General features: G+C 37.4%; 1 protein-coding gene across 1 annotated transcript in view; it reads right to left on the bottom strand.

Moving 5' to 3' along the window:
- Nucleotides 1-26,205, bottom strand: part of chd7 (chromodomain helicase DNA binding protein 7) — a 72,123-nt gene extending 45,918 nt beyond the window's left edge. The window contains exon 1 of the mRNA XM_079611992.1: nucleotides 25,889-26,205. The gene's annotated coding sequence lies outside the window, so the exon portion shown is untranslated. The remainder of the gene's footprint in view (nucleotides 1-25,888) is intronic.
- Between the last annotated feature and the right edge of the window lie 273 nt (nucleotides 26,206-26,478).

Below are 26,478 nucleotides of genomic sequence, written 5' to 3'. Positions count from 1 at the left end.
GTGAAGACGGTCAAAACGGAGGACTTTAGAAACGATGAAGCAGAGGCTCACGCTCGACTCATTGATTGGATGTCATCAGTCATGGCGTATCCTTCCCTGATTCGTCAGCCACCCATCACATGACCCGTCCCCGGGAAGAAAACATACACAAAAACAGCCTGGACTACATAACTTTAGTGACTGCAAGATGGATAACGAATTACAAGCGTTACTGACTTTGATGTCTTTGCTAGCAGCTGTTGTGCAAGTAAATTCAGCATTTTACAATGCTATAACTGCCTACTTACGCCTGTTTACATCGGCACGCGTATGCCCAGTGTTGGTGAATGGTCACGTGATCCGCGTTTTCAGTCGTTTTAATGATCAATTCTAATACGCAGCTAAAATGCTGGTGTGGACGGAGACACATTCTCTCCGTTTTTATTCTCGTTTTAATTTAATTTACCAAGGAAATCCAAATATACTATCCATAGCCTTAAAAAAAAAAAAAAAAAAAAAATTCACCATATTTTTTATTAAAATGTCACATAAATCAGGCCAGGAATGGTTTATTAACAAATCCCTCAGAAAACATCTTCAGAATACTGCTAAGTGTATAACTGGAAAGTTTGGTGTAAATAGGTGCTACATAGGCTGAGATGTTTAGTTGGAGAATGACAAAAAAATGCCCATTGTACTTTCACGATTGGTTACTGATAAAAAGGAAATGACCATATCTGGATCCAACAACAATGTACAGGAGAGAACTTTCCAACGGTATGTGTGATGACAGGGTGAAGACAGCGATCGCGGAGCAGCATGTTGATTTAGAATGCCAACTTTTGTTGATTTTAGGAGAAATCTACAAACGCAAATAGACAAAGTGACCTAAAAGACCTAAATGTGCATTTTGGACTTTTTCACCACAAGTCTGAAAGACGACATGTTATTGAAGACAAATAGCCCAAAATCGGAAAATTGCCCAGTGAAATTGCCCAGGACTTTCACATTCCGATTGGTTGCCGCCGAACCTCATCATAGCTCATTACCATAAAGTTGACCTGACTCATCACTGTCCAAGACGCACCGCCCTCGCTGGAGCTCGCCGCCAGCTCACATTGAAAATGAATGACTTCCGGACACTTTGACACTCTCGCCGGCGGCATAAGGATCAAAGTCACTAAAACAAGCTACAGCTTGTTGCATTTTAAACATTCTTTATGAAGTTTCATGTCCAGAATATTTGCAGCATCGTTTTTTAATTAATTATCACTACGGCAATAAAAATAAAAATAAAATAAAAAAAACCTTTCTGGACATAGGCTAAACAGGGGGACAAAGAAGTTAATAAAAAAAAACTAGATAACTTCACTTTTGCAGTGTTTGTGTAGCGTGGCAGGAGGTGTCAAGACTACCTGTAAGGCAAAAATCACAGTGTGCAGTCACTACTACAAACCACCCAAAAAAAAAAAAACAGTGCACGATTACACACTTCACCAAAATCAGCAGACTGGCACAAACAACCATTCATTAAACTGATTCTTTTGGGGCAGACATAACTAAACCCTCCTTAACTTTTTTTTTTACCTGAAGCCATGAAGATGGTGAGAAGTTAACAATTACGACCACAGCTAACCTTAATAAGAGTGATCGGAAGGATGAGAGATGCCTGTGGGTGACAGCACCACAGCTTTAATCTCCTCACAACTCTAGTTAAGAGCAGGAAGAGGAGTCTCAACACCACAGCCATAAATCAGTCCCTATTTACCAGAGCACTTCGCTACTCTTGCTGCACTGGTGGGGGAGGGTGGGAGATCCTACAGAGCCATGCTAAAAGCTGCAAATTTGAATCCCTATGATCAGATTTGGTGTCTAAGCCAGCAGGCTGACCGTTCACCCAATTCTCTTAGGAGAGTGACAGATGTGGCAGAGTGCCAGAGTGGCTCCTTCTGAAGTGCCACACCCCTCAGGAGGAGCACAAGCCATAGACCAAGAGCACCGTGACGTACACACTTAACTCATAAAGTAACTGCAGTGAGTAGGTGGCCAGACTTGCCCCTGACCGGAGGGCAGAACAAGCGAGTATGCAGCCATTCACAACCATGAACATACATAATGTTGCTAAAATGACCTTGCCAAGCCAAAAACATTTTAGCTGTCTACAATATTTGTATCCTCCAAGATAAAAACCTCAAGGTCACAGTTTCACTAGTGGAGGCCAAAAAAAGTCAAGAATGTGGATTTTAGACTACTGGATTTGTATGTATATATATTATATATATATATATATATATATATATATATATATATATATATATATAAAATAACAATAATAATAATAAATAAAAAAAATCTGATCCTGAAAACAAATAAGAGGCCTAGGATAAGGTAAATTTGTCAAAATTAGTGAAAGAGATAGGCTACCAGAACGTAATCTATAAAATTAAACAGTTTTGACCACTTTACAAGCAGCAAAGCCTTTTTTTAATATGTTTGCACCATGCCCGGCCACACCAAGACTGTAAATAATGAGGGATAAGACCATTCAAGAGTCATAATCCATTTTAAAATCATACAAACGTAATTCAATGTCAAGAATGTACTGGGCAAGTAACAAATATTAAGTAACATTACAACATCCATTTTTAACATAACCAGCGTTTCATAGCTCAAGTTACTACATAGGGCAAAAAGCCTAGAGCACCTGAAAAGTGTGGTTTAGTGAGAGACTACTGAGATGCATAATAAATCTGAATAAAGGTCCACTCAAAGGCAAGTTATCATCACAATTGCCAACCCCTCATTGAGAATTACTCGTGCGGGCATAGCAAAACTGGAGTATTCTCAAGCAAAACTGGAGTATTCTCAAGAAACACTGTGCTGATCATGTGATCTGCTGGTCAGTTTATACTTTTCAGTCCATTTCTATGACAATGAGCCGTTTAGATAAGCAATTAGGCTATAATCAAAGTTCAGCTGCTTCTTGCATGGTCAAGCTTGTGTTTATCTTTATTCAAGTATACATGTTACGAAAAGTGCAAATAAATATATTTGAAGCAGGGCTCGACATTAAGCCTTTTCATGTGCTCGTCCTAAATGACAGATTTACTTGTCCGTGTAAAAAATTTGTTTGTCCGGAATTTATTTTTTGTGTGTTGTAAATATATATTTTTCCTGAAGCAATATTAACATCAGTGTTTGTTCAATTAGCTTTGATATTTAAATCTGCATATTGTAATATCTGCACCTTTAGGGATCAAAGGGGTTTTAAAACTTTATTTTAACAAAGCATTTTGCAGAAAGATGGAGGCATGCCTCAGAAATAAATACTAATTTTGTCATAACAGCACTGCCTGTTGAATTTATAAGGGCTATAATTAAGAGGTCACGACGCTTCACTGCTCGGTCACGTAACGTTTTAAATATTACGTTTTTAAAATAAAAATTATAAATGCAAATAACTTGAAACTTTATATGCAAAGCTAAACTATGTTTATGCTTTTTAGGATCGATATTTCATCCTACTACTTTGCTCTGAACAACCATAAAAATGCATTGCGTGACCGTTACGGATGCTTCATATTAAATCGTATGCATATGACTTGCTGTGATCGGTTTCAAGCATACCGTATATCAGTGCATATCCAATAATCACAATAATATTTGTTAGGGGTGGGAATTGGCAAAAATGTGACTATTCGATGGTATTGTGATATTTGGACCATGATTCAATATTGCGATTTTTAACATATTGCGATACAGCAAGTATTGCGCTTCGATTCTGCGATATATATTGCGATTCATGCCCCCCATATTATTCAAAGGCATTACAAAAACATGAGGAATATAAGACTCACTTCAAATGTCACATTTAATTCTGTGAACATTATCTTCTACACATTAAATGAATTGCAAAAACTTTTATATAATTCCACCAAATAAGCTTAGTGTAAAATGGCATTAAATATCTAAAATGTACATCAAGCATTATATTATGATAATCAAGCATTAGCCTATTTAATGATAGAACTTTAGTGATTAGAACTAAAACTTGATAATCATGCATGAATGTAAAATTTGTCATTTTAACTGAACTGGTGGTGCTTAAGATATTGTTGGTCATTCAGTGTTTCTGTAAAAAAAAAAGAGATTAAAATTAAAACAGGTACGAGCGCCATCCAATAAGATTGTCGTTTGCGCATTAGTTCCGTCCACTACCGGAGAAACCGGCATCTCTTCTGCTTGTTCATAAAAAGCTGAATACCAGATGAACTCAGTTATTTTGACAGGAAAATACAAACAAGAATATAGTTTACATGTAGCGCGTCGATTTTGCGTGCCGTGGTATACAAGACTCTCTCTTGCTCTCTTTGCGTGTGTGAGAGAAACGCGACGGTGAGTCGCGCGCTCACACTATAGTTTGCGGTACGTCACACACAGGTACGCTGAGCTGAATGAATGCTTGACGGAGAGCGAAACAAGCGCTCAGTCAGTGAAAAAAAATATTTTGCCACCTAAAACTTCAATTTTTTTTCCTCATGTCTGTACGCATGTGTATTTCCTTCATATTAAATATAAAACGCATGTGTAAACTGATATTTTTCTAATGTCTGGACTCCTTTATTAAGGGAGTATGGATATATAAACAGACATTTCAATATATTGTATTAAATGCATTACTGAGAATGTATATTTAAAGTTTGACTGCAAATATCACATCCATAACACTGGAATTGCCCTAATCTAATCTGTCACACATTATCGACTACAGCAATTCGGCTATTAGCCTATCCCGTAGATAGTCCCATTGGAGTTTTCCCCTCTTTTGCACCACGCTTTTAAACTGCCAATTCGAAAAGTAAAATGTGCACGGCCGTACAGGTATTCATATCGGTGCGGAGCAAAGTGAGCATCTTCTATTAATTCCTATGGAAGTGATCTTACATAGGAATTAACTGAAAACTGAATTAACACCAATTCGGGGGTGGCAATTGCTTGAATCGTGCGTTCATTATCATTAAAACACAACAACAAAACAGTAAAATGACAAACGCTTAAATAAGCGCTTTTACATTTAGATTTGAAACCAAATATTCCATGGTCTTGGAAGTCCAGAGTGAGGCGAAATGAGGTGAAATCTGACTCCTGCTGCTGATCTGTGCTGCGACTAGGGCTGCACGGTTATGGCCAAAATTATAATAACGATTATTTTGATCAATATTGAGATCACAATTAATTATCAGGATTATTTGTTGATTTTAACCAGAACAAATTTTATTGTCACATAGGCTAATTATTAGGGGTGTCACGATTCTCCAAATCCTCGATTCGATTAAATTTTCGATTCTAAGGTCACGTTTCGATTAGATTCTAGGTTTAGATACAATTTTTTATTTTACTATTTTTTAAAAAGCACAGGTTGTTTTTGTTTTTGTTTTTTTAAGCACAGGTTGCTATGCCTTTTTTAGACCAGACTTTTATGCATAATATCTGACCTTTGTTCGCAATGTACCACACTACATTGTCAAATTTAAAACATTTAATAAGAACAAAATGTAACAATAACTTACATCTTCAGTCAATTGGAAACTTAAGCAAAATAACCTGCCATGCCATCTAGTTTCTCTTTTGAAACGGCAGTCTTCACAGGTGACATTCAAGTTCACAACAAAACAAACAAACAGTTGTTGGTTTAACAGATAAATATGTGCGTCGCGCAGCACCGCGTCTTTAAAATTCGAACACATTATTCTCTATGCTGGTGGCGCCATTCGCCACGTCTGTCCGCGTTCAAAATCCTGCCACGCCACAGAGCGCCATTTAAATGTACATTTATTTGTCTCAAATCGTCGTTATGACTTCACCCTGTGCTGCAAAATTAGTTTTACATTAATTTACAGAAATCGGCTGGTTGAATGAAAATTGCTGATGTTATCGGATTTTCAGGTGATATTCTCAATTCATTCAGTTAACGGACGCTCTGAGATAAGTGAATTCAGGCCGCAGACTAAGCAACGTATTTAATTGTACAGTAGCCTACAATCATAACATAGAACAGACATTATCTTAATTCCATAATGTCCTTAAACAACAATATTGCAGGCCATAAACGGAGAAAGTGCGTGTCCGGTGAGCAGTGTTGGGTATAGTTACTTTGGAAAGTAGTTAATTAGGTTACAACGTTACCATCAATTAAAAGTAATCAGTTACGTTACAGCGTTATCTATTCATAAAAGTAACGCGTTAGAGTACTCATGCGTTACCAAAAATTAAAAGCCGTTTGCAGCGCCTCACACATGCTGCAGCTTGATTGACAGACACGGCCCCCTTTAAATGCACCTAGAAGTCGTGACTCCTGGCAATGAATAACGTCAGTCATCCGACTAAATTAACACTGCAGGATAGAAATAACAGGAAAGTAGGGGTGTGCGATATTACGATTTTTGATCGTGGACGATTAAAATGTCTCCACGATCTGCTTTTGAAGAAATATCGTAGGATCGTCCATTTTATCAGTTTGCATTTCTGGCGCCTCCGTCTCAACATACTGTACAGCGCGACGTATATCCACATGAAATGCAGAGGAACGGGACACTGTAGTTCATAAAAAAATAATTATTTGCATGTGCTTTAAAGCCTTGCTGGTTAAACATGCCATTCGCTGCTGATGCGCTGTTCTAACGGGCGCTTCTGCGCGCAAACATCTGACGTGCGCATGCACTAAAAGCCTGTCTAACAGCGCCCGTTACTGAACTAAGTTATCTTTCGAGTCTTATTGCGCTAATACTGTCAAATACACACAAGGTTTACATAAACAAAGTTGGTTATGTCTAAAGTGAAAGAACAATAGAAAAAATGAAGAAAAAAATCTGCTTGTCAAATGCATGTAGACTCGTTGCGCGCAGATCTTAAAGTGACAGTAGCCCTAATAGTAAATATGCTGCCGCTTGTCCTTAAAGGGACAGTTACCCAAAAATAAAAATTCCGTCATTATTTACTCACTCTCTAATGTTGTTCCAAACCTGTATTAATTTATTTCTTGTGCTGAACACAAAAGAATATATTTTGAGGAGTGTGGCTAACCGGGCGGTTGCTGGTCCCCATTGATTACCATAGTAGGAAAAAACTATTATGGAAGTCATGTACCACTATATTATGGTACATCAACTGTTTGTTTACCCACATTCCTCCAAATAACTTTTATTTTCAACAGAAGAGGGAGACTTATTCGGGTTTAAAGTGGCTTGAGAGAATTTAAATTTTTGGGAGAACTATCCCTGTTAATAAAACAACAAAATACAAAGAGCATCTCACTCACTCTTGACTGAGAACTTTAATAGTAGCTTTAATAAGAATCAATGTAAAAGTTATACAGTGGAGTCGATGTTGTGTTTTATTTTCATATTTGTTCATTTAATTACTTTCTTCAATGCTGTTAAATACACCTGTAGCTGAAAAAATAAAGCACTGTTTATTTAATTTGTATATTAAGTTGTGTATGTGTATCTTTGTTCTTAATTTTTAATAACAAAGACAATGACAAATATTTTTTATCTTCGCCACTTTGGCCTAAATGTCTGCAATTCTTTTTTATTTTATATTTTGTTACCTAAGGCTTTGTTTTTAAAATAGGGACATTAGTTTGGCTGTGATGCTCAGTCACTTGCAAAATAGTAAAACCAACATGAAAAGGAATCGTGATAAAATCGTGAATCGTGATTTTCCTGAAAAAAATCGTGATATGATATTTTTGCCATATCGCCCACCCCTACAGGAAAGACAGTCATCAATAGGCTATTCCACATAGCGTTTTATTTATTTATTATCACAGAACGTATTAATCAAAATTCACACCTTCCCAGCCCGGGTAGTAGAGATGCGCGGATGGGCTATTATTTCAATAAAAAAAATTAATAATTATAACGCCAATATTAATTCAGTATAGAAATGCAGACATCCCAAGTCTACCGGAAGGTCCGGGAGTCTCCTGCATATTGATAGCGGCTCACTGATGCCCGCGAATTAGTTAAAACCTCCCAGAATCTAGAGCGAGCGCGCCCGCGAGACAGAGTCTGTGCTCCAAACCGCGCAGCGCGTGCACGGCAGAGAGGAAGAGAGAGCAAGAGACCGCGCGCGTGTGCCTTAATGAAGCGCATGTAAACGAGACTTTTCAGCCTCTCCACGGGTTCGCTGGAGGGTGGTGGGGTATTGAAGCGCAGAAACACTGTCTTGATCCTGGGGAAATTTTTTTCTATTCCAGAGTTTCTATTTGTAACATGTTTGCAGTCTTGAGCGAAGTAGCCAATCACAGACATATGTGTTGATTTCTTGAACGCAATGACCAATCAGAAGCATTTAAGATGGAATCCCCTCACCGCTCCAAACTGACTTTGTTCAGTGCGGAATTCTGCATGCTGGCAAATCCTCTAATTATAACAAACAAAGTATAGATATTATGAAAGATTCATTGTGCAGTCAGCTTCATTGATAATAACAGAGATGTAGGAGATCGCGAGGAACTGAGGTATTGAGGTCAGCTATTTAGGAATTAAGGGAGCGCACTTTGCGCGCATTCAGTCATGGCAAACCATGCACGCAGTAGCCTGCTTGCTTTTATGTTAAATTAACAGTGGTTTGTAAACGTTAGTGCTTTAATAACAAATAATTTATCAGGAGCATTTATGCTGATGTGTATGGTGGCGACACGTAGGCTAACTTGAAGGTATTTCATGGAGGTACAGAAGAAAAAAAAACTAACCTTAATATTTTCTGCGGGAAACCCTGATTCAGCTACACAATAGCATAAACAACATAGCCTACCTAGGAGGCTGAATAGGCTAAATGAACATAAGCCAGCGATACCAACAAGTTACCGGTAAGCAAGTTCACCAAGCTTCCGCGATCTCATTCCACAACACTGAATCCATTGAATTCTTCCTCGGTGTCGCTTCTGAACAACTACACCAACTCGTGGCTGTAGACGGTAATGTTTTCTCTTAGTTCAGTATGAATTAATTTTGAAATACAAGTTGCACCTGACTATAAGTCAAGGACCAGCCAAACTATGAAAAAAGTTAGTCTTATAGTCTAAACTTATAAAGTTAATTTATTAAACAATTAAAGTTAATTTATTAAAGAGCAACGAGTGATTTTCTGTCTTTTGTTCTTTGATTAACATGACAGACAGTAGCAGGAATATTAGACTGCTGTCACTTTAAGAGCTTATGCACAGATCAAATACGGTTACACAACATGCATTTTCTCTAAAATATTTACGTTAAAAAATTGACTGCATTTACCTTAATACACGCCATACGGAAAATTTGACAATTTTGTATGTATTTGACCATTTAAGCGCAATAAGCCATGAAAAAGAAGTTTTTGGTACCCGAAAGTTGTTTGAGAGGAGGCTTTATGAGAGAGCCACTTATATTGATGAGTGGCGTGAGCCCAAAACCTGCGGGAATGAGTAATATAATGAGCAATACCAGCACAAAACTGGCGCAAATGACAAGTGTGTGAGGAGGTGGGTGTGTGTTAATTCACAGCTGGAGAGAAAAGGGCGAGAACACACAGCGGGTATCGGTTTATCGATAGATAGAGGTCGACCGATAGTGGATTTTACCGATAACGATAGCTAGGTTGGGCCATACTTGCCGATAACCGATTAATGAACCGATAGTTTTTAAAATTGATACTGGATAAAAACAAACATAACACTCCAAGTAAAACAGTGCTGAACTTTATTATATATATATATAAAAAAAACTGTATTGAACCATGAAAACATGCTAAATGAAATAAATATATAAATGTGAATAAATATTTAAGTCAATAAAAGACATTCATTCAAACTGAAACAAAAAGTAATACTCTAAATAACAAATAAAACCAGTTACATTCAAAATGTAACTATTTAACTGTTCTTTTCAAGCCAACTTAATTAATAAAAAAGTAACAAAATTTGTATTAAAATGTGAAGATAAAAAAAAAAACCCGAAATCGAATGCTTTTCTGATTCGTTTATGTTTCTGTCGGCTGTATGAACATCAGTTTACTTACGTCTCTAGCTTTAAATATGCAACTTCTCTGCAAATTTAATGCATAAAAGTGACCAGCTGGATATGAACTAAATGCAAATAGAGGTAACAATTGTGACATTAAACATTCGGGTCGGACTTACGTTTATGTTTGTCAGTGTTTTAACCGCTTGAGGTAGCCTACTACTAATGTTAGCGTCCTCCCAGCCTCGAAGGCAAACAAACATACTGTTGTGTTGTGCTGTTCTTTCTCTACTAATTAATCACAAAATAATCACTTTATAATGATATGACAAAATGTACTGTATACATACATTTGAGCTGTCGGTGCTTTAAACGCGCGTCTGATGTCAGCGCTCTCCACGCAGCATGTGCTCTCAGTGCAGCACGCAGAATCACGTGTCGAAATAAACAACACGAGGCACAAGTTTTTATTACACCTCTAGAGGCCGCTCTTGTACTGCATCATGCCAGCAGACCCTTCTCAGTGTAATGAATGACAGCGCGCGCTTCTCAGCCGCTCCAGCAATGGACGCAACCAGGAAAAACTATCGGTATATATTTTTGCCGATAACGATAGTTCCACCAGTCAACAATCGGTGCCGATTAATCGGCAAAACCGATGAATCGGTCGACCTCTATCGATAGATACTGCAGAAAAACTTTTCAGATACCAAAATTCTAGTAGTCGGTACCAATTTCATTAATTTTATGGTTCTCAGTACCAATTTCGGTACCACAGAAAAATCTGTTGGAACTATTTTAAACTATTTGAAAAAATATTAAATAAAATGCAATGAGTTTATTATTTATGATGATAATCATTAAAAGTAAATGTATATAAACATTTGAAGGCTACATGCCGTTTAAAAGTTAAAGGGGTGATGAACTGAGAACTTTTGACATGAGGTCAGCATACTATAAGAATATCCTATAAGTTTCAGAACTGAAAACATACTGCCTACTTCAACACTGCCTGTTTAGCCCCGCCCACCGATTCACGCATTACATGCAATAGCTAAATAACATAAGCCTACAAGGTGATAATTGCTAAACAGGATCGAGCAAGCAAGCAATAAACATGCCGTTTACGAAATATTGTGTAAGAATAAGACAGTCATTGTATAGGCCAAGCTTCCTTTGGATTCCAATATTAGGAATGAGAGTTCCACATGTAATGCTAGCTATTTCATATGCAAACATGCAACCCAATCACAGCAGTGGGCGTTTACACTCACAGCAGACATACAAAGATAGTTCAAGTCAGAGGCAAAAATGCTTTTTATTTCTAAATTATGAAAAAAATTTAATGACAAAATCATACTAATATTATAGGGGCACGCCAGGAAACATTATACAATAATAAAACAATCCAGTTCATGACCCCTTTCACATTGTTTATAAAAAAGATCAAGTGAAAAATAAGCAACTCTACGCTAGGGATGTTAACGATTAATCGGCGATCGATTAGCCTAATTGTTGATGATACATTTAATGATCAAATGTATTGATCGTCGATTAAGCAGGTTCATGTGCATGCGTGCTGCTCAACCGCAAAACATCTAAAGCATACACGAGGAAAAATGAAGCGACCGCGCCAGAGTTGTTTACAGCTAGAGTTACACCATCATGATCATGAGTTTTCGTGTGCATTCGCAGCCTTTTGTTTTGTGCAAATGTAAGTTGTAATATTGTTTATTTTGTGCCTATCTATATCTGGTTTATCGCATATAGGATGTATTTGGTTAAGAATTAACGGTGTAGTAAAGCGTATCGGTGATCAGCTTTAGCGCACGCGCAGCTCAAACGGCAAAGCACGACTAATAATGACTATGATTGTGACAAATGTTATTATGTAATATGACAGAACAATATTGTAATAAAACTTAATTATTTGGGTTTAGTTGCCGTCATTTTGAGCAGATATCATTAGTAAAATTATGTTTATTTTGTATATATCTGATTAATCTCGTATGGGATGCGTTTCTTTGAGGTAGTAAAGTGCGTTTACCGTTGTTCATTCAGAGCTTCAGCGAGCGCAGCTCAAACAGCAATACACGACTAATAACTATTGACACTATTTTAATAAATCGTTGTGAATTCATTGGGTTTAGTTGCAGTTTTCAGTGTGTGTGTGTGTGTGTGTGTTAAATGAAACCACGCGTCTGCGCCATACATTCACACAGACAGGATTAATACTTAAATAGTCTTTTTGAGGTATAATATTCACAGACACATATTTTGCGGTACATATTGACTACAGTGTTCCTAATAAAAAAAGTTAGCCTGGAGCCCTGCGCTTAGCCTTAGATAAACACGAAAGCAACTAAAAGCAGATGCCTAAATATACCCGGTACTCTTGTACTACAGAAATGCTGGTAAGTCACATTTTTCAAAATTTCAAAAACGACTTGGTACTGAAGTAAAGTAACTTTTAAATTATAAATCAAATTAAACAATTTACATAAACTGCAGCAATTAACATTTTGTCAGAACCTGTAGTAAATGACATGCTATTTTTAGTTAAGTTTAGTTGTCCGTTCAGAATCATGGGAGAATCGTGATCTCGATTTGAAAAAAATTATAATTTTAGATTCTCAGTTCATCCACAATCATGCAGCTCTAATACAAACATACTTATAGAGACGGTAATGATATGAGAAAGGTCTCACTGAGGAACAAAATAGCTAACATCTTTCACCAGATATGTGTGAATGGAAGGGATTCGTGCAACTCACTATCTTCCTCAAAATCAGTTTCATAACAGCCAAGTTACACAATGTAAGAAAGCCAATCAGTCGCACTGGTAACTGATTATTAGATGTCATGGCTACACGAGTAGTTCACTGAGGTTTTTTCCGTTCCTCATACAAAATATAGGAGGTGCATGTGGCATTCATGGGATAAACAAAACCACCATTAATGTTTGATAAAGCCTTATACTATAATACATATTTGATGAACATTATAGGTCACACTGACATACTTTTCATCTTGCATGAAAGTTACATTTAAGGTCACTTGATTCTTAATATAGAATAATATATTTAAGATCTGGTTAACTAAAAAAAACTGAAGAAAACCCAGTACCCTGACAAAACATCAGTATTTCTGAGATGATGCTAACAATAAGCTCATGTTTATAAGGGTGAACAAGTTCATGCTCTCTTTCATTAATCGTTCAACAATCATCTTTTGACACCAGCGATAAACATAAAAGCAGTCTGAGCCGGTTTTCAGCCATCTGTGTCAGAGCACCAACACGCATTGTTTTTTCCTGAAACCAAACCAACCAATGTGGCCTTGCCAAAAGAGCAATGCACAGTGATACTAGCACAGAAAAAGACTAAAGGGAAAAAAAGTGGGGGAGGAAAGGCCCACCAAGTGCGTGTGATTGCAGTCATTAACACCGACAGTCTCTTTAATGCACTCTGCAAGCAAGTCACTGATTAACCAATCCTACCTCCCCAATTTTCCCATTTCACAGGGAGCTTTAAAACCTTGTTAAGAGAGGGCAGGTCTATGGCCACCTGTGGTTTGTCTCTTGAGTTTAAGTTTAACATACGAGGTGTGCATCATAGCAAAAAGGAGGGGCTGCACGCAAAACAAGCTCCTTGCACAAATGCTCTCCAGCAGCATTCCTTTTATTTCATTCCCCTCTTCAACAACCCCCACTAGAAGCTGTAACTGCAGCTGGGCATAATTTATATGTGTGCTCCTCCACATTATATGCATGGGCGGGGGTTTGGAGGGGGTGTATCTGTGGCAAGTAACTGAGCACAAAGACAGTGTGAGGGTGACACAGGATGCGACGGGTGGGTAACTGGAGAGTGAGCGGGGGTTAGGGCCGTAGAGCTGCTCCATTTGCGTACACTGGTTCCTTTACACAATACTGCTGTAATTAAATGGATGAGTTTTCCCCCCCCTTCACACTATCTTGCTAGCTCACCCAAAAAGGGTAAAACAAAAACAAATTGTTGCTTGTGGAGAGCTGTGCAGTCCGTGCGTGATATGCAACAATCATTAGTTTAAATATGAATCAATTCCTATTAGAAGGAACAGTTAGATGTCAACAATTCAGTCACACATAAAAACAAGAGCTTGAGTGCGCCAAGTCACAGACAGTCAGAGAAAGCGGATTTGGGGAAGAAAAAAAAGAAAAAAAAAGGGGAAGAACTTTGACCTTCACATCCAGACCTGCTGTCACCCAGTCTGCCTCTGGCACTTGAGTACCAGCTGAAAACTTGCAGCAGGGTCAGCTGGGGCAAGCAGCCATGAAATTCCACTGTTCCTCTAGCAGAAGACGACAGTAAAGGCCTTAAAGCGAAATAATCTCAACCATGTCACTGGAATAGTATGGAGGAAGTAGGGATGCACCGATACCACTTTTTCCAGAACGAGTCCGTTACTCCCATTTTTGGTACTCGCCGATACCGAAAACCGATAACTGTATTTTCACTGCATTTCTAATTTTTAAATGTATTAGAAGATAAACCAAAATAATATAAATCATATTAGTTGGCTTAATTTGTTCATCAAATATATATTTCCTTTGGTTATTTTCATGCTTAATTAAGCCTGCTAAAATGCATTGTATGAGCTTCTGTTACTTTCACTGTTCATTCTATTGCTCTATCATATTTTCTCTTTCATTTAATAGCACAGCACACATTTAGAGCAGCTCCTGCAGAGCTCAGTCCTGAGGATTGGGTCAGTGGTTCAAATGTTAGACATGTGAAATATCAATTCTGTATTCCAATTTTGATACTACAACAAAAACTACCGGCCTAATTACCGGTAATGTGAATTTAAAACATTAAAGACAAGTAAGCAGTCAGTAATAAAATAACAAATAATCAAATTACAAATAGCCCAAAATAGATACAATATAACAAAGAAAGGCTAAATGAAATAAACCGTTTTTAGAGTGTTTCGGGGTAGATCTACAGGTACAGAAATTTGAATAAAGTCATCAAATGTGAAAAAACATTGCATATTCTTTTCTGTACAAATTAAATAGATGGATATCATTTGGTCAAGAGCAGCGAGTAATTTAATTATCCTTTGTTTGATTAACATTAAAACATAGCAGCAGGTTTATTAAACTGCTGTCCCTTTAAGACTGAACGCACGGAGTCGAACCCCATTTGAATACTGGCTATGTTCACTTGAGATATAACCGACTTTGTTTACTGGGATACTCGCTAAGACTGGCGTTTTCACATAATTTTGCGTGAATTCGTCAGTACAAGCGAAAGACGTAAAAGACAATCAGTGTTCAATACAATTCAATCTAGTGTTCGCACCCTGTCTGAGGCGATGGTTTTCGGGGCGCACGCTTTGGATGTTTGCGTTCATGGAACTTCTTGACCTGCAAACGTCCTATAATAATGTAGGCAACCACTCATTATACATTATACATCAGGTAACAGTTCATCTTTTACTTACAAATACGATTTAGTTTTAATCCAAATAACACATGCTGACTCGGAGTGAACGATCATCAGCAATGAAGAGCATTCAACAGAAGTGTGCGCGCGGTCTCCCTTTCTCTGGTTATTAACGTTAAGCTACATGCCTCGTTTTTCTTTCTTTGCCATTGACATCCGACTGAACTACAAACTTTCCACTGACGTCTGTGAAAAAGGGATGCGCACGACCAGCTCGCACAACACAGCTATATAGGTGTTACTATATTTCGTTTAATATTACACTAATTAGATACATTTACTTCATAGACGACCTGCTTTTTTACCTCCTCTGTTGTCAGTGTTTCTTTGTCTGGAGTGGACACAAACACTGTACACACGCTGCCTGGTATCGATTGTTGGTATCGGGGCATTTTTACGAGTACATGAGCTCAGTATCGGGCCTGATACTGGTATCGGTGCATCCCTAGGAGGAAGCTTAACCAGATCATGGCTCCAGACTAACATTTAAAGGGGTCATCGGATGCCCATTTTCCACAAGTTGGTATGATTCTTTAGGGTCTTTATGTAAAGTTTGTAACATACTTAGGGCTGGGCATCGTTCAAAATCTTTCGATCCGGTGCCAATTTCGATACCTCTGTTTCGATACCGGTTCCTAACGATACTTTTTTTCGATACCAATTTTATGAAATCCATTTTAACAAGATTACATAAGATATTACCTCAGAAAAACTTTTATTTTTTATTTATTTAGTTTTATTTTTTCAGTTTGACTCATGCTCCTTAGCCAGTGCACAAAGGAACAAAAAATGTTTTATAAAGCGCTCATGCACACCTGAATTTTTAAATAAAAAAATACAGTAAAACTTTAGTAATATTGTGAAATAGTATTACAATTTAAAATCGTATCTCTTATATTTTTCAAAATGTAATTTATTCCAAAATCATTACTTCAGTGTCACATGACCCTTCAGAAATATGAAAACAGTTTGCTGCTTAATATTTTGGAAACTATGACAATTTTTTTCATGATTCTTTGATGAATAAAAAATTCTAAAGAAAAGCATTTATTTAAAAACGAAATATTTTGTAACATTACACATGTTTTAATGTCACCTTTGATAACTTTAATGCATCCTTACTGAAAAAAAAAATTCTGACTAACCAACACATTTTTGAACGGCAGTGTACTTTCAGTAGGTTATTATTTATTGCAATATAAACACTGTCCGAGTGATCAACAAGGTATCTCTTCATTTACCAGTCGAAGACGGAGCAAATTTCTGCTCTTATGTTTACTCCGTGCACTGTCAAGGTGACCTTCTTCATCATATTTGTCGTGGTACCGGTCTTTGCAGCAATTATTTTACCGCAAATACTGCATCGCGCGCTGTTGGCATCGAGCCTGGACAAATGTACCCACACTTTTGATCGACTTTTCCACATCTTTAAGGTATTATGTGTGTGTGCTCGCATCTCATATGAATATGTGCGCGGAGAGTTTGTGTGTGTGTGCTCGCGTCTCATATGAATATGTGCACGGAGAGTTTGTGTGTGTGTGCTCGCGTCTCATAAGTATGCGTGTCGAGAGTTTGTGCGTGCGCGCGCGCGTCTCATATGAGTGTGCGCGGAGAGTTCCGCGCGTTTCGTGTGAATAGAGTTTGCATTTATGTGCGTCGTTGTGCATTTCATTTGTATTTGTTTGAGCGCTGCCGTTGACGAGTTAACTCCTTAGGTATCGAAATCTGGAACCGAACAACATGTCATTTTTCGATACTCGATAGTATCGAGGCAATTCGGTCGGTACCTAAAAAGTATCGAGACTCGGTACCCAGCCCTAAACATACTTTGGTTAAAATTCCTCAATGGTTGAGTAAAACAACAACCTTTTTACCTCAAAAACAGCTGTTCACAGCCACCCGTTTCGGTGCATGTCTCTTTAAATGATAATGAGCAACTGCTCACCCCACCCCTCTCTTTCATGGGGCGTGTTGACAAGACACGTAAAGTGCTGCCTTGGCAGACAGTATACAAATGAGGGCGGAAATATGCTAATATGGGACAGTACGTCAGTGGTCGGGGGACGGAGCATGAGAAATATGACATTGCTCAGAAAATCCAATCCAATTGATTATTGAGACTGTTTATGCTTTTTGAGGATAACAAATTTTAAAAAATAAAAGTGAGAATGGATTATTTTTATTGTATGGTGGTTGTGTCCATACACTACAAATACATTTATATGCAAACACCATTTAAAAGTGAATGTTGCATCCGATGACCCCTTTAAGAACAGTAGCACTGGCGTGTTCTACCACACCTGGAGGGGATTTTAAGTCAAGGTAACTTAATCATAAAATTACTATTGTTTTGCATTAATAAGCACAGTTACTAATATTAGCTACATGTTTATTTTTTGGAAATGCACTCAACTTGAGCAGTGAGCTCGAGATAAGATGGAGATAAACATCAACTTAACCACATTTTTATAGGGAAAAATATTAATATTTTACTCTTATTTACCATTGTTCTATAGTATCATACTGCAATGACTAACACTTTGTGATTATAAAAAAATAAAATGCGCTCTTTACGGGGTAATTCAGTTGCAGTTTGAATAAAAGTTTGTTTATTAGTTATTGACTTCCCATATACTACAATAAAAAAAGTGCCAAACTTTGACAAAAAAATTTCTTATCATGCGCTTTCATAATGTCTACAGGTGAAACTCGAAAAAATTTGAATATTGTGCAAGTTAATTTCAGTAATTCAACTTAAAGGTGAAACTAATGTATTATATAAACTTATATATTATATAAACTACATGCAAAGTGAGATATTTCAAGCCTTTATTTGTTAGAATTTTTTTGATTAGCCTATGGCTTAGCCTACAGCTTATGAAAACCCCAAATTCAAAATTAGAATATTGTGATAAGGTTTTCAAATTATAACAAAAAGGCTTGAAATCTCTCACTTTGCATGTAATGAGTCTATATAATATATTAGTTTCACCTTTTAAGTTGAATTACTGAAATAAATCAACCTTTGCACGATATTAATTTTCGAGTTTCATGAGTTCTGGTCTGTTTTGTTGATATCGTGCTGCCTTTCGGCTAGTGAGTTTAGGGCAGTATTTTGACTTTCTGTTGTGATTGTGAAAAATGTCGCCATTGAAGGTCATGATGAATCGAGAATTGCTAAAGGAACTCACATCATTCAGGGAGAAAACTGGACAATGCAATATGCTTTTCCATGTGTAAAAACACTAAGGTTAGCAGGTTGAGGAGTAGGGTTGGGGAATCGTAAGAAATTTTCCGGTTCTGGTTCCGCCAAACGATTCCGGTTCCCACTAAAAATGATTAAAACCAATTAAAAAAAAAAATAGTAAGGGGAAACCGCACAATCCCTTTTGGGTTTATTTCTTATACTTGTCAAATGAGTTTAACAGACTGGTAATGTCAACAAATTCAACATTATTTCGTAATTTTTGCCAAAATAATTTTTCCTGAAAAAAAAAAAAAAAATCTGCATTCTCTAGGATAATTTGTGACATCTCCTATAGCTTATTGCATCTCCAGGAGTGGAAAATACCCCCTCAGAAGGGGTAGAATATGATTGAACATACATGTAGCTTAAGATCCAGACAGGTGAAACATAATATTTTTTTAATCGGTTTACATGATTCATAAAGACTTTACTTGTTTCATTAGCCTACTGGATGAATCCGCGCTCTAGCAGTTAATAAACAACTTCAGCGTCTTGTGGAAGAACATTGTAGCCGGTGCTACTGGTCTATGTTTATGACGCGGGTCACGCAGGCACTGGGCTACTCCGCAGCAGTGCCGACCATGGTAGGAAAGACGCCATGGAAAGACGCCGGATAGCAAATCTAGTAATAAATGTCACTGATTAAACTAGGGATGTCAACGATTAATCGACGATCGATTAATTGTCGATAATACATTTAATCGATACAACTTCTCGATCATCGATTAAGCAGGTTCATGCGCGTGCGCGCTGCTCAACCGCGAAACAAAGTGAGTGTGTTTTGTTTGGGACCATTTTACACCATTATGTCTATAAGTTTGTGCGTTCATTCGCAGCCTTTTGTTTATGCAAATGTAAGTTGTAATATTGTGTTTATTTTGTGTATGCCTATCTATATCTGAGTTATCTTATATTGGATGCATCCCTTGAATGAGCGCTGTAGTGCGCGTGATCAGCTTCAGCGCGCGCGGCTCAAACGGCACTGCACGACTAATAATGACTATTGGGAGGACTGTCATATTACAAAACATTATAAAGAGAACAATATTATAATAAAACATTGTGCATTATTTGAGTTTAGTTGCTCCAGGAAGAGCACGTCCACAACATGATCATTCTGAATGAATGGCACGCAACTTAGTTCAAGTTCACTTGTGCATTCGCGTCATTTTGTGCAGAAATAATTTTTAATATTATGTTTATTTTGAATATATCTAATGAATCTCATATAGGATGCGTTTCTTTGAGTTAAATAACACGCTAGCAAACTAAGTGCTCCAGTTTAACTGTAGCCTTCATTCAGCGTGCGCGGCTCAAACAGAAATGCACGACTAATAATAACGATGAATAATTTGGGACTGACATATTACATAACATGAGAACACTATTGTAAATGCATTGGGTTTAGTTGCCGTCTTCAGTGCGGTGTTCAGGGAGAGCACGTCCACAGTCTCACATTCTGCGTCTGAGGCGGCGCTGGTGACGCGTATAGTAGTCATTATATTTGATAATTAAATAATCAATGACATCGAAACATTCATGGGATCATGGGAATTTGTGAAAATTTACATCCCTAAACAACTGTTACAATAAAACATCAATTGAGCAATATAACATGCATTTGTATTTAGTATAAGCAATATTTTGCTTTTTATGTTAAAGACACTATTGGTACCGTGAGAAATTTACATTCTCAGGAAAATAGCAGCTTATCAGTTAATCGATCGATAAGGTCAATCAACTAATGATTAGTGAATTCATCGATCATTTGCATCCCTAGATTAAACCCGATCACTCAAAATGATCACATTGCTGAGTGTTTTTTTTTTTAAGTTTCGTATTTTGTTTGGTTTAATAATTAAAATTAAAAATTACAGTGTGTTGGTGTCTGTCCGCTGAATGGGACCCTCTCAGATTTTCCTCCGTGGTCATATGAGAAAGTGAGTATTTACAGTGACAACTAGGGGTGGAATGGATCGCATATATAATAGGCCTATATATATATATATACACACATCAGACATTTAGCATTATCAGGACCCACACATATTCCCCTATTGCATTATATATACAGTAGTTTGATGTACCAGTAGAACTGTCACTGAAACTGTCAACTTAATTTCTCACGCACTACACACGTGCTTTCAATGCAGTAATTCGTGGATCTCTGTAATAGACTCTCCCTGTGCTCAGCATGCCCCATCTCTCCCTCTGTTAAAGCACTTACATGATAATAATAAGTCATCTATAATGCTTTGAATCATCATACCACTAAAACGAAAAACACGATATATGGTGGTTTAAATTGTTCGTGCTTTCACTTTAAGGCTCATGTATGTGCTTCAGGTGATCAAGGCAAACAATCACTGTTCTAATCGAAATGTGTCAAAATGACTTTTCCCAAACTTTTAAAGGTTTAAAAGGCAAACATTTACTGACTTATGTCCTTCTTGCACGCCACACACAGAAACATCAGTGTTTACTACAGTATGTGCATTCATCAGTAAATCTGTTCATCATATAAAGCAATCGCGTCTCTTCAGACGACTTGGATTAAACTGTTCGAATAATTAATACAATGCCTTGATTACCCTTTTGGGGATTTTTGGGAAGTGCCACCCCCTTTTTTGCATCGACATGAAAATGCACATTCCGAACTTAAATGGTTGTAATTAAAGAATGCTTTGGAATTTAAAGAAGACATTTGGCAGATTTTTGTGAAATAAATTAAAGTGAAACTGAAAAAAAGTTATAGAAGTTTGAGTTTATGAAAATTTACAATGTAAAAAATGTAATTATTCATTTTATATAAAATATATTTTCTAAAAAAATCAAAGGCACAAATCTGAACAAGTTGTGCTCCAAATTTTAGGTTGATATCTCAAAAAATTAGCTTTCAGTAAGATTTTGTTTGAGCGCAGTACCAAACTTTTTCACTAGATGACAGCCATGCCCCATTACCATATGGTTTGGGTGATCTGAACCATACATTTCCATACAATTTATGAAGTAGACATCCTATTCAGAGGTATGGTCATACAGCCCCCATTTTGGCCCCGCCAAAAAAAATCCAGAACACAGCAACGGTGAAAAACTGTTTAACAGTCTAACTCCACAATTCAGTTTTTCAGTTCACAGTCTTTGTAATATGTTTTAGCAATACATTTCTAACATTTATAATGCATTTAGATTATTTTTTTTATTTTTTTTGTCTTTACAGGGACTTTAAGTAAAAGGAATGGCCTTTAAAAGGAGGGACAGAAATAAAGAAATCTCTCAGGTTCCCGAAAATAAAAATAAATAAACTCTTCGTTTGGAAAATTAACAAAGATCTTATAGGTTTGAAATGACATGAGGGTGAGTACATGATGAAAGAAATTTCATTTTTGGGTGAACTACACCTCAAATACAGTGAGCTGAGTCTTAGATAAAACTAACTCAATCACATTTCACTGTTCACATCCCAGATAAATAATGTCATATTTGATATAGTGATATATCAATATAACAATACTACATGAAGTAATGGAAAGTCTTAATCTCATCATAATCATCATGTCAACGTTACTGTACCACTGATTCCCTCAGCTCTGATGAATTTAAGGATCCTGAGGCTCTGATGACTGCCTGTAGCCACAGGGGACATAGAAATGATCTGAAGGGAATTTCTACATTAAACCCACAACTAAAAAGCCTATGAATTCAGAACATGCGGGGCTTTAAGAAATTATGACAGAAAGAAAAACAAGTGTTAAGTTGTTGTATGAGTGGGAAAAGGCTGCTTTGTTTGACAAAAAACAAAACAAAAAAAATGGGGAAATGACACAAAATCAGCGAATTGCATGCACGACAATATTAACAGCGGATGTGATTATGAAAGCTTTTAAAGATATTTTGAAAGGCTTGATTAAACACGCACTACCAGAGAGGCTCAGATCATGGTACAGATACATTATTGTTGCACCACTTTGTTCGCTGCCCATATAAAAGCGGAGTTCAGAGAAACTTTATGAAAAAATAAGGTCTTCAGAGAGGAAAAACAGATATATTCATATGCAGCAGGACCCTAAATTTAGACAAATTAAAATATCTAAATCTTCATCCATTAAAGGCCATCACCTCTCATTTGAATATTAGAGGACTCATCCATTCCAAGCTATTCATCTAAACGGTTCCTCCATCTTCTGTGTGGCAGGGAAGAGGGGGATGGTCAGCGAGAAGGGAAAAAAAAGCCTGCTTGTTTTGCAGCACAACAGGCCACTGCAGCCCTCCTGCTAACCCACGGCTAGAGAGGAGGGGTTAGAGGGAAAGGGCCTGCACAGAGCGGTGCTGCTCCTGGCGTGGATTGAAAGCATGTTGTCAGATATCTGAAATACCAGCTTTGAAAGCACCGTCCAATATCAGCGTTTGTGTGCACATGTGTCAATGCAGGGGGTGCCTGACCCACTCTACCACAGTTCTCCAAATTTGTCACAGCCAGCCCCGGCTAGTTTAATACCAGGATGGCTTGCACTAATTTAAAATAGCTACAAATTAAAAACATATCTATGCTCACTGTTTTGCACTATGCCATAACTATGGCATAGATTTTCATTTCATGTTCATTATATTGTTTACACAGTTCACACAGGAGACCCCCCCCTCACAAACATTTCAATAGGTTTAAAACTGCAGTGTGTAGGCATCTAGATGCCAGGGTAAAGCATTTCACTATCAAAACAAAACTAATACCGATTCAAATGAATTGGTAAACATAGCTGACCGGATCTGGTATATCATTGGATCTTGAAATTATGTCATCAATTATCCTACTCGCCCTCATGTCCTTCCAAACCTGTAAGACTTTCGATCTACAGAACACAAATTAAGGTATTTTTGATAAAAGTTTTATGATCTCTTTATTAACTTTTTGAAGCACCAAAGCATCCGTAGCTGTCAATTGAGGGACAAAAAACTCTCCGATTTCATCAATTTACATTTTTGGGTGAACTATCCCTGTAAAAGTACATTTAGCAAAGGATGCAACAGACATATGTCATTCTTGCATTTAGGTTATGTACAATATTTTATATCTCATTAACTAAAGCATACAAACTAATCTAAACGACTTCCATATTGCTGAAGTATCAATAAACGAAGAAATAAATACCCCCTTTATTGTTTGTTTTTGGTTGAGAGAACAAGCAAGTTACTATCGAAAATCTCGTTAGTTCAATAAAAAGTTGAGCAAACTAAATCGACAAGAATTTCTCTAAACATGAACTGCAACCCTGACGCTTATGTAACTCATTCAAATAATGTTTTCTCAGAGATCAAATACAGTATATGGGCGAAGTTAAGCACTTTGCGCGACTTTACACTAGATACAAATGTGTATTAAACAACAACAAGTTGGATTCAAACTTTCTCTGAGGACAAAAGAGGAACCAGCACTTGACTTTTCGATTTGATGCAACTAGTGAACAAGCCCCAACAACCACAAGAAAAGGCAAGCGAGATGAAAAGCCTAAAGCGACTACAAAGCAGCCTCACATATGCTGCGCCATACCGTCTTCATAATATCTGCTCATTGAGTGGACCGACACACATTAAAAGCTGCCATCTTAGGTTAAAGACTTCAGGCAGAGACAACGGCGATACCATCTTTACGCGATTCTTTGTTACACTTTCAAGATTAAAATAGTGTTTTAAAATATATTTTTAAACACTAAACATTTGAACGACAATTGTTTTAGTTAATCTGAACGACAAAATACAGCTAACGTTACGGGTTAATATGGTTAAAATGTATAAATTATAAACGAGCTTTCCCCCTATACGTGGCTCTACAACGCTGTAAAATGAAGCAGGTGCTTTTCAAGTTTTCTGTGTGGCTTTAATATGGAGATTGGACAATAAAACCTGTTCGAATTTATGTATAGTACGACATAAACAAAATAGTAAACTTTTGAAAAACACGGAAACTCCCTCAAAGATAAACCAGGTGCATTTTTTTCAGTTCCCCTCAAATAAAGTGTCGTCCGATCCCTCCTCCCTTTAAACCCCTTCTACCTGTTGAGGGGGAAAGGGGACAAAAGAAATGTGAGATGAGTTGTGTCCAGCTAGCAAGTTAGCTTGTCGTGAGACAATGAAGTCACGCTGTCCGTCTCTTACAGCAGATCGGCCACTTCCAACTAGCTAACGTTAATTACCCCCAGCGCACGCCAGCCTTTCCAACGCGCCTCTTAGTCGACCAAACGATACAAATAAAACATTACCCCAACCCAGAACACAAGCAACACCTATAAATTGAGATTCATTAAATACATTAAAGTTTTGACTTCTATAAACGAATAGATAAAGAAAACGAGGAATTGACCATATGGCCTCAAGCAACCTTCCCCGGTATCTATATTGTCCTTTGGACGAGCGCACTTTCCTGCTCGCCTTGCTGTTTACACATATACTATTTGAGTATCATCGAATGTTATAAGCGAAAACCACAAGCATAAAACTTTAAGGCTATTCTTACGTGCAGTTTTCTGCGCGTGAAAACTATTTTTGTAATATGTAATTGTTGATACTAGGGGTCGGGGATCTCCCTCATTCAGCTCGGCCAATGACTCACCTCTACGCTCAAACCACCTCGTGTCTCAACAATTAGCTTGCTAACGAACGCTTACTTTATGTGGTTTTGAAAAAAAAAAAATCATCAATTCGTGAGAAATGTCAAGGATATGAGTGTTTTTCTAGACCTCGAACATAAATTGCATGTATACAATTTAAAGAAACATATTTCTCGCTTCCACTCCTATAGGGATCCGTGCGGCTCTATACAATGCAGTGCGCGTGAGCTAAACGAGCTAATGTTAGCATGTGCTCGAGCTAGTTTGAGATTCTTCGAGAAGTTAAAATGTGGAGAAACGAAAAACTAACCTCCGGTTTCTGTGTTCCCGGTGAAAAGTTGAATTAAAACAACTTTTCGCTCTTTTAAAACACGGTTTCCACCGCGGGTACCGCCATGGTACAAAACAAGTTAAATGTACACTCAAAAACAGTTTTCTCACAATGAAAGTGCGGGTATATTTGTACAACAACGTTAAAAACGATAGGAACTACCCTATAAGTTTGTGTGCGACTGATAAAGTTGGTTGATTCATATTGTATCGTTAGAAAGAAAGACTATTCCTTACCCTACTCAACGCGGGTCAGTTTAGGGTTTTCACCAATTAACTCCTCTTCATCTATCCCGAAAATCCGTTTAAGTACGTGAATAACTGTCGAAATTCAAATGCTGTCGGTAAAGTCGGCGTCTCAGCGTCCCGTCCTCGCCGACTCTGCTTCTCTCCTTTGTGTTAATTTCACTCAATTCGAGTTTAATCCGATCGATCCAGGCAGTCGCGTTCTCGTGTCCTCTCCTCTAGACACTCGCGCTCACCTTCCACAGGCAGGGGGCGCGTGCATGACTTACTGGATAAACATGCGTGCGCGTGAGTGATCTCGCCGGGCTGTGACGCAAGCGCTTTTTTTTTTCTTTTACTTTCCAGGTATTATTATAAACATTACGTATTGTTTCAATGCTGCAGATTGTCGTTTAAAAATCGATATTTAATATTTACATATCATATTTCGGGGTTTTAAACATTTTTAGCGCTCGTCAGTTACATCGAAGTATTTTTTTGTGAAAGAGCATTATGCACTTGATATCTCATATCTAAGTTTAAATATCTTTTGTATGCTGACTGGAAAAACTCATGCAGAGATCATATTTTACAGTAGTTCT

The sequence above is a fragment of the Phoxinus phoxinus genome (genome assembly GCF_949152265.1).
Source record: "Phoxinus phoxinus genome assembly, chromosome: 5".
Taxonomy (NCBI): Eukaryota; Metazoa; Chordata; class Actinopteri; order Cypriniformes; family Leuciscidae; genus Phoxinus; species Phoxinus phoxinus.
Note: the sequence above shows the minus strand (reverse complement) of the source record. Positions and strands in the feature narration are given on the sequence as shown.